Consider the following 9,944-nt stretch of genomic DNA (forward strand, 5'->3'; position numbering starts at 1 on the left):
CTCATACGTCATCCGCCCGGAGCTGCTTCCGTGTACATCTGTTGGCGCAAGCTACATTAAAGTGATTATTAGGTTTTTGAATATGGATATTTTTCTTACAAAAACTCATCAATTCGCTACAGGAGGCCTTTGTTCACCCCCCGGAGCCGTGCGAGACACTTTTTTTTATGGATGGGTGCTTTTTATTTAACTTCTTTTGGACTTATGCATGCAACACCCGCTGAGTGGCATTAAACAGCTTGAAAGATCAAAGACAATTTTTAATATAACTCCGACTGGATTCGTCTGAAAGAAGAAAGTCATATACACCTAGGATGACTTGAGGGTGAGTAATTTATGGGCTAATTTTCATTTTTGGGTGAACTAACCCTTTAAGGCAGCTACAGTATCAAGACTGGAGTGCCTGTTTGTTTTTGGTTGTCATATCTTATTATCATTTTGTCATGTTTATTAGCATATGTTAATGAATTGTGTTCGTTTCAGGATGGTGTGGCTGTGCGCGGTGGTCTGTCGCAGCTGATGGAGGAGCAGTTATTGCTGCAGCAGCAGCAGCAGATGGAGGATGATCAGCGTTGGTTGGAGCAGGAGGAGAGACTACTGGTACTGATCCCATTCACCTTCACCTCTTCCATCTCTTCCTCACATTCATCTGCTCATCTTTGTTCCCTAACCCTCTTATCCACATTTTCCCCCCTGCTTAGCTGTATTATGTGGTCGTTAGTTTTTTCCTTCTTCCTAAAAATATTTTAGTGGAGAATCATATTGATGTTTATTTATAGCCGCAGTAATTATATGATATTCCAAACAGTCATTTTCATGTTTGTTTGAGAATAAGTGTTTGTGGTTTCCTGCTCCATTTATTTGTAAACGGTTATGAGTGATCCTCACAATTTTACAACATCAGCTTTTGGTATCATTCGCATTGTTGAAGAATTACAGATACAATATGAATTAGAAGGCATTGCACTCTGGGGAGTGTTATTATTGCAGTGATATGTGTACATATGAATGTTATTTTGCACATAAGTTTGTCTGAGAATATCTGTGTGTGTTTGTGGTATGCCAAGTTTTGGCTCACAGTCTCCGTCATTTGTATCTTCACTGTGTCATTATGTTCAGTTTGTCTCAAAGAAAAAACTCACACAGCTTCCTGTACCAACTAAAAAGGGCATTCAGAGCTCTACCACAGCAAACAACATTCATTCTTCTGCTTAAACTGTTACTTTTCCTCACAAACAACTTCTGTTCAAATGAAATGTCAGCTCTTATAGGAATCCAAAAATGATTTGCTCATCCTAACGTTTTTCTAAACACGTAAACAGTTTTTAGTCAGTGGAGCACAAAAGGGGGTATTTTGAAGAATCATGCTGCTCTTTTCCATACAGCGACTGTTCATAGTTACAAGCTACAAAAATAACAACAAATGTCATAAAAGTAGTCTGCATGACTCGTTAGCTTTATTCCAAGTCTTGTGAAGTCAAACATTGTATTCATTAATAATTTCCTCTCTGCTGACTGAATCATTGAATTTGTAAGTTTACGCTTAAGAACAAAATAATTTTGATTTGTGAACAAATCACTGTCTGATTAGTGATTCAGAACTAACTGAATATTAAAGTATAGTGCATGATTTGTATGGACAACTTAAATTTTTTTTTTTTTTTGGTTTCCAATATGAGCAAATAATTTTATTTTGAGATCATCTATTCCTTTAAAACCGTTACAAGTTTTTCTGTCATTTTTGACCAATTTCTTTTTTTTTTATTTACACAAAGATGATCCACATAAGATCTAAAAATCCTCTAAAACGTGCATGATTTTATTGTCATCTATTCCTTTAAAACCGTTACAAGCTTTTCTGTCATTTTTGACCAATTTCTTTTTTTTTATTTACACAAAGATGATCCACATAAGATCTAAAAATCCTCTAAAACGTGCATGATTTTATTGTTACTACTTCAAGGAAGTTAGTGGTGTAACATTTCAGTAAACGTTTCTTCTTTTTCCCCCCCCCCCATTAACAAAAGCTAAACTTACTTTGACTTTCCTGGTCAAAAATGACCTCAAACAGCCAAGGTGTGATCTTACAAAAAAAAAAAAAGCATTTGCATGTCTAGTAAAGGATTTTTTTATTTTTTTGATGTTGTGAGCAGGTGAATGAGTTGTGATCCCGGCCATTTGATACAGGTGCAGTTTTCAGGAATTCCTCAGTAATGAAGGGTTTTGTTGGCACTGAGGCGTGAGACGGGTAAACTCAGTCTGACCTGCATCTGCTGAAAGTTAAATTACTGATCAGAGGAAGTTTTCATCTCTTCACAGATGTTATACGCGAATGTTCATGAGGGATAATGGGAGGGGAAGAGAGGGAAAGAGAGAGAGGAGGAGGAGAGCAGAAAAGGGCTTGGCTTCGCTGAGTTGAGGCTCGTCGGCTGTGAGTGAGTCAGTGTGTGCGTTTAATATGTCTCACATTCAGGAGACGAGTCACTTCACACACACACTCTATGACTTATCCCACACACCCACGGGCTTGCTTAATGGAGATCCACTCCGTGCTCTGCTCCATGCTTAAGAAACACCAGAGAGAAACGCTCACAGGAAGAGACGGGAAGATGCAGGTCTTCAAATCCTGCTTCGGAAAACTGGTACGGTGAACTTGGAAGAATGGGAAGGGGAGGGTGCCATTTTAGTAAAGCTAAATGTGTAGATTTTACACTGTTTTTAGTTCATCTTTGAGGGATCTTGAACTATCATGGACATAGTTGCTTTAAATGATTGGTTTATATTCAGTTGATTTATGGATGGTTTATTGTCATTTCAAAGGAGTAGGAACAGACATGAGTTAGTGTGGGAAGTTTTGTGAGCAACAAATGTGATGTGATTTAAACACAAAGAAATGATTGACCATGTGAGAAAATGTTAATCACTTTTCCTACTTTTTGTGGCATTTAAACATCAAATGTGTTCTGGCTGGCTGCTACTGTGCCGTGCAGCATTGTCATTTTCATTGAGGAAATACAAATTGCTTCTAGCTGGAATCTTGTTGTATTACTCCAGGTCAGGACGGGGCGAATTAGCACAGTAGATACGACAGACATCAATTTGTCGAATGAGGAGAGTCAGGTTTGACCTTCTTTCTCTCTCTGTGTGTGTGTTAGCAGAAGCCTGATGGGAGAAGTTCCAGAGGCAGCATCGACCGTGATGATGGAAGCCTTCAGGGACCAGTGAGTTTCTCTTCATTTGCTTACTTTTTGTTGAAATACACTACTGTTTGAAAGTTTGGGGTCAGTAAGATGTTTTTTTTTTTTTAGAAGAAGAAATTAATAATTTTATTCAGCAATGATGTATTAAATTGATCAAAAGTAACAGTAAACAGTTACATTGTTACAAAAAAAATGCTGTTCTTTTAAACATTCTATTTAGTAAAGAATCCTGAAGTATATTTATCATGATTTCCACAAAAATATTAAACGGCACAACTGTTTTTAACACTGATAAAAGTAAGAAATGTTTCTTGAGCACCAAATCGGCATATTAGAATGATTTCTGAAGGATCTTGTGACACTGAAGACTGAAATAATTGCTATTTTATTATTTTATAATAAAAATAATAAAATTGTATTACTAACTGAGTGAGCATCAGAGACTTCTTTCAAAAACATATCCAAAAAAGAAAATCTGGCTCCCAACTTTTGAATGGTTGTGTAAATCTTAATAAACACAAGTTATTTATTTATTTAAGGTTAAAGGGATAATGCACCCAAAAATGAAACTTCTTTCTCTATTTACTCACTATCATCATATTGTTCCAGACCAATTAGATTTTTTTCCATGCTTGAATAAAAAAAAAATAATCTTTATGCAACAACAGTTCATAGTGACTGTCTCTAAAGCAAGTGTGAGTGTTAATCATCTGATCAGGTCATGTTAAATATAGTAGTTTTCCCCACTCATGGACATCTGCAGTAAATTATATTGTATATGGGCGTCACCTCACACTCGCTGTGGGGGAATTCTGTGCATGCACAGGAATTTCACTTAAATTGTTTTTGATGGAAGACTAAAAGAATAAATAACTCTGTGATTTACAACTGGGAGATTGTGTTCGCTCTTGTGTAGCTATGGAGGTCTAAAAATCTAATTTCAGAATTCTGTTTACAGTTTTAAAGCTTTAAAACAGAGGATAACTAAATTGTAAATTAAAAGTGTGATGTTCCTACTGTAAGTCACTGATTAAAAAAGTAAAAATTGTGACATTGGTCATGTGACTCTTTGTACGGTCAGATGTTCTTGCCTCCATTGAAGCACAAGATGCTCTTTAGATCATTCTCAAATCATGATCATCAGGTTTGACAGACTTGTGGAGTTCATGTTAAAAAAGTAAAAAAGGGACAAACCAAATTCTGAGACATTCTGAAAATCATGTTCATTTTTGAAATTGTTAAAATGACCGTATGATAATTTGAAATGACAAAAATGCAAAATAGGACCATTTTTATTTGTGGTCTCAGACTTGGATTCCGCTGATAGATCTCAGCATATCATCTCTTTAGTGAACTGAGTTCATATGCATTCAGTTTGCTGTAGTGTGCTTTTATAAGTTTTACAGTACTGAAATGTCTATTATAGCTGGATATCTGTTAAAAAATCAGTGGGATAAATGGGAGACCAAGGACAAGGGCCTTTTGTGAGGATACAAGCAGCAGTGAACACTCAAGAAACCCAATCTGCTCCGCCTTCCCACTTCTAAAGTTAACACAGAACCACTACAGATGTTTACTAGTATTTGAATGCACTTCATGCTTGTCATGATCTGGAACTCCACAGCTGCTCTGTAGAGCTCGTTTGTCTGCTGCAGTGGTTTTGAATGTCTATCCTCCTCTTTGGTTCACTGTGGTCTTAGGAGATGTGTGTGTGTGTGTGTGTGTGTGTGTGTGTGTGTTGGCATGCCAGGCATCCAGGCTGCTCCCCACCCAGACCACAACAACACACATGGCACTGTCTATCTTGACTCCTGCATATTTTTAACTGTTTAACTGTGCTTTTTGTTTGCAGACTGGAAACCAGCACATCTACCAACCTATAGGGAAAGCAGGTGAGTGGGGTTAGTACAATTTTTTCAGATGTTTTTGAAAGAAGTCTCTTATGTTCACCGAGGCTGCATTTATGTGATCAAAAATACAGTAGAAACAGCAATATTTTGAAATAGTATTGCAATTTAAAATGACTGTTTTCTATTTTAATATATTATAAAATATAATTTATTCCTGTTATGGAATTTTCAGCAGTCTTTACTTCAGTCTTCAGTGTCACATGATCCTTCAAAAATCATTCTAATATGCGGATTTGAGGATCAAGAAATTTTTCTCATTGTCATTGTTGAAAACAGCGTAATGACTGCTTAATAATTTTATTGAGGCTGTGATATATATATATATATGTATGTATGTATGTATGTGTGGTGTGTATGCGTGTATATATATAATTTTATTTTTATTTTATATTATATTAATATTATATTATTATTTTGTAGTTTTTTTTTTTTTGCTTACAATGTGTAACTTGCATAAAAGTGCAGATTGACTTACAGACTGACTCTATTTGTCGTCCTCAGAACACGCAGCACCTCCTAAAAAGCCTCCTCGGCCCGGAGCTCCCAGCCACCCAGCAGGAGTCTCCGGCCTCAACCCTACAGACTGCTACAATGAAGGAGTGAAGGTACCAGAACTACCACATGGCAAACTCCTATGAGAAACCTAACTCTTATAGTTTTGGATGAGTATTGTGCATGTGTAACTTTACAATAATCACTGCTGCTGTTTTTAAACATAAAGTTAGAAATAGCACCAAACACACACACACACACACACACACTGCGAGGCTGGTAATATTAGCATCTGTACTTACGGGTCGCCTTCGGGAGCAGCTAGCATGCCAACAGATGCTGTTTGCCAAGCCTCATTAAAATCATCCTCATTCCTGAAGCCCCTTTCACATACACAAGCACACAATTGCTCTGCAGGGTCTCTCATAAAAAGATCCCTGCACACCAAGAACCTGGCAGTTTCCATTCCAGCGGGTTTTCCTGATGCTGTGGGTCAGCGTGCAGGGGGTCTCACAAGCAACAGCAGAAATGCAATGCAGAATGGAAAATATAATTAGGAACAATGCACATTATAATTGCGGTCTGCTTTGCAATTTTATAGTTTTTAGGAGTTTTACCTGTGGCCGTGTTTGGTCAGTAGAAAACATTTATGGTCCCATAATAACGCTCGACGAGTGCGGTTTTCTTTCTAGTGCTGATTTTGGCTTGCATTTTCTGTTTAAACAACAACTTTGGTTGAGGAATTTTTAAATAGCTAAAAGGTTAGTTATGTCACAGTCATGATAGCCTACTTGCTATTGCTAGTCCGAAGATTGTAAATTTAAATGTTTATTTACTAAAAAGTTACTTCAGACAACTTTTGGGAGTACAAAACTAAGGCACAAAACTGTCATTTTGATTTCATCAGGTCTTTACATGTAAATTTAGTTACATAATTTCACAGAACTAAACTCTCGCAACAGTTTCATGTCGTTGGATTCAAAAAAATATTGACTTGCACACGCAGTGACGACGTAACTCCAAGCTGTTTTCTCTTTCTATCGCTGCAGCATGTATATGTAAAGTTATATTAATCTCTTTCTTTTTTTCTCTCTCTCTGCACACTGTTCTCTTGCTCTGTGCCTCTGCCCTTCCTCTGTTGCACTGTTTTTGCACTGGTAGCCCTGGAGAGTAAGACCACCTGTAGACTCAGTGTTATGTTTCTGTCTGTGTTTGTGCCCCCTTTTTAACCAGTTGCCATGTCATTACGCAACCATATCATTGAGAATCATAACTTCATTATGCACTAAACTGAATTACATGGGCTGTATAGATCTTGTGCCTCTGTGCATGTCCTTTGCTTTTTAAATCAGCTGTGATTTTATCTAATGCTAGCGCTTGTAGTGCAATCTAGTGGAGGCTTTGGATCATACTAGTGGGATGGACGCAGTACAGTATATTGAGTTGTATATTGTGTTTAAAATCTACACTAAAATATTTCCTTGATCTCTTTTTATATTTAACATGGGGGAACTACTTCTTTTTGTCATCATATCGTGTTTTGTGTTAAAATGAAGGGTGCGCAGATGGATTTCTAATCAGCTCAGTATTGTAGGTGGTGAAGGGTCTCCAGTAGTTGCTTGTGCTGCCATCTAGTGTCAAACATGAAATCTGTACCATAACACAAACCTCTTCATTTCATTATCACTTGTGTCCTGTAACATGGATTCAGTAACACAACCTTCATACTAAATCCTTTGTTTATAGATAGCAACATTATATGCTTGGAATTGAATAATCGTCAGTAATGCAGCATTTTAAAGCTTGTTACTTTGTATTTGTCATTAGATTCAGCCTCAGGAGATCAACCCACCCCCAACAGCTAACTTAGATCGGTCCAACGATAAGGTCTATGAAAATGTGACCGGGCTGGTGAAGGCTGTGATTGAGATGTCCAGTAAAATCCAGCCAGCTGCCCCTGAAGAATACGTGCCCATGGTGAAGGTATGACACAAAAAAACAATGACAGCAGGCCTCTATGGCATAGTCATTAACATCAAACGTGTCTCGTAACCAGTGTTGTTATTGTTAAAGGAAGTTCACCCAAAAATGAACATTTGATTGTAGTTTGTTTGTTCATTGGCTCACCAATGAATGGGTGCCGTCAGAATGAGACTCCAAACAGCTGATAAAAGCATCACAATAATCCACACACAGCTCCAGTCCATCAGTTAACATCTTGTGAAGTAAAAAGCTGCGTGTTTGTGAGAAACAAATCCATCATGAAGACCTTTTTAACTTCAGAGTAAAATACAAGTCCTCAATCCATAATATCGCTTTCTCCAATGAAAAGGTCACCTTGTCTAAACCAGGAGAGAAATATGCACAGTTCAAGCACAGTTTTTCAGTGGATTTTAATGTGAGGGGACAACAGGGGATGGACTTGGAGGAATCATTATTATGGATTATGGGAATAAAATAGATTAAAGCTAAATATAAATATTTTTTTTTAAATTATGATGAGAAGCACATAACAAAATTACTAAAATAAAATAAAAATTTAAAATAGAAAAAAAAAGTTAATTCAAAATATTAATACATTCTATTATAGTATATAAATAATACTAATATAACACTACTTATAACTAAATATCACAGCATCAAACCAGTTTGATTTGAGGGCCACAATGGAGATGAAGATAATCAGTGAATCTCAAAGCTGTCATATCACTTTTTTATTGTAAGCTTGCTTTCCATCATATAGTTTTTGTCATTTCAACATTCTCAACATGAAAATGTGTTTCAGGAAGTGGGATTAGCACTGAGAACACTGCTGGCCACTGTGGATGAGACGATACCTTTACTACCAGCTCACACGCACAGAGAGGTAAACGCATTTACAAACTAACACTAAATACTCTTATTCTCAACGTCCTTTATGCCAGCTCGGCTAATTGTTACTCTTGTTTTTCGTCTTCAGATTGAAATGGCTCAGAAGCTTCTAAATTCAGACCTGGCTGAGCTGATCAATAAGATGAAGTTGGCCCAGCAATACGTCATGACCAGCCTGCAGCAGGACTACAAGAAACAGATGCTAACAGCTGCACACGCACTTGCCGTAGATGCCAAGAACCTGCTGGATGTGATTGACCAGGCCAGGCTGAAGATGTTGGGCCAGACACGACCGCATTAGCCCCCGCTAGAGGATACGATGACGCATGTGACGCCCTGGAAAAACACACCAGCACAGACTTGTACACTAATAGAGTCTCATGGGCCCCCTTCACTACTCACTGACCCTCACGTTTAACCTGCACGGTAGACCACGGGTGCCATGAGGAAGGCTCTGGATTTATTTAACAGATGAGCTGGACCGGACCAGACTCATCACGACTGGTCTCTTCGAGACTAGACGCTGAGAGGACGATTCTGAGCTCTGCTATGAGCTTTGAACATCTCTGGAGGAAAATAGACACTCTTACACTGTATCTAGTATGTCTGTGTTTCATTGACAAGCTCCACAGCCAGACCACACAAATCTAGATCCCGCGCGGCTCGGGTTCTGGCTCTAGAATCATAGAAGTTGAGACTCTGTTTTGCACAGAAGAACTTGAGTAGAGTCTGAATTCCCAAAATCTGGGTTTGACGAGTCTGGTTTTGCTTTGCGGACTCCTACGCTTCTCCCTAGGACTAAGAGGGACAGCGTTGTATATTTGGGCCTTGTGCCACCTAGAGGTAAAATAAAGCTATGACTGAATTAAAAAATGAGTGTCATCTTGTTTCCTGGTTTGAAAAGAAAATGTAAAGAAGAGATTATGATTATACATAGAAATGTGTTACAAATTTGTTAGTTTTTCTATTGTCAGAGAAAATGTCTGCTTATATTGGTAAAATATTCTTACAGATTTTGTGAAATGATGAGTGCAGTTTTTCCTGTGTTGATGTATTTCCTAGTGTGTGTGTGTGTGTGTGTGTGTGTGTATATATCTGCAACAGTCTATATATCTACAGTAGTCTTACTTTTTCAATAAGAAGTCAACACATGAAAGAAAATTGCACACATAAGCAATTTCAAAGGGTCACAATTTCGCTGTTTATATATATATATATATATATCTATAAAACCAAACAACCTGCTCATCATGAATATACAAGCATTGCAGAATATATTTACAAAAATCTTAATTATGTGCTCCAAAGGAAAATATTTGTTCTATGAATCACATTTAGTGAACACTATTACTCACTCATAACTGACAAGCTGGTAGAAACCCATTTCTGGTTTTCTGATCATGGGCTATATCCTAGCCAAGAGGGAATTTTTAAGCAGTGTAGTGATGCCACATGTTTTATTTCCAGACAT

The 9,944-nt window shown here is 37.5% G+C and overlaps 1 pseudogene; it reads left to right on the forward strand.

Moving 5' to 3' along the window:
- The window catches only part of LOC107723104 (focal adhesion kinase 1-like), a 55,883-nt pseudogene extending 46,505 nt beyond the window's left edge, over positions 1-9,378 (forward strand).
- The last annotated feature ends 566 nt before the right edge of the window (positions 9,379-9,944 follow it).

This window comes from Sinocyclocheilus rhinocerous, unplaced genomic scaffold (genome assembly GCF_001515625.1).
Source record: "Sinocyclocheilus rhinocerous isolate Xijiao unplaced genomic scaffold, SAMN03320098_v1.1 scaffold5110, whole genome shotgun sequence".
NCBI classification, from domain to species: Eukaryota; Metazoa; Chordata; class Actinopteri; order Cypriniformes; family Cyprinidae; genus Sinocyclocheilus; species Sinocyclocheilus rhinocerous.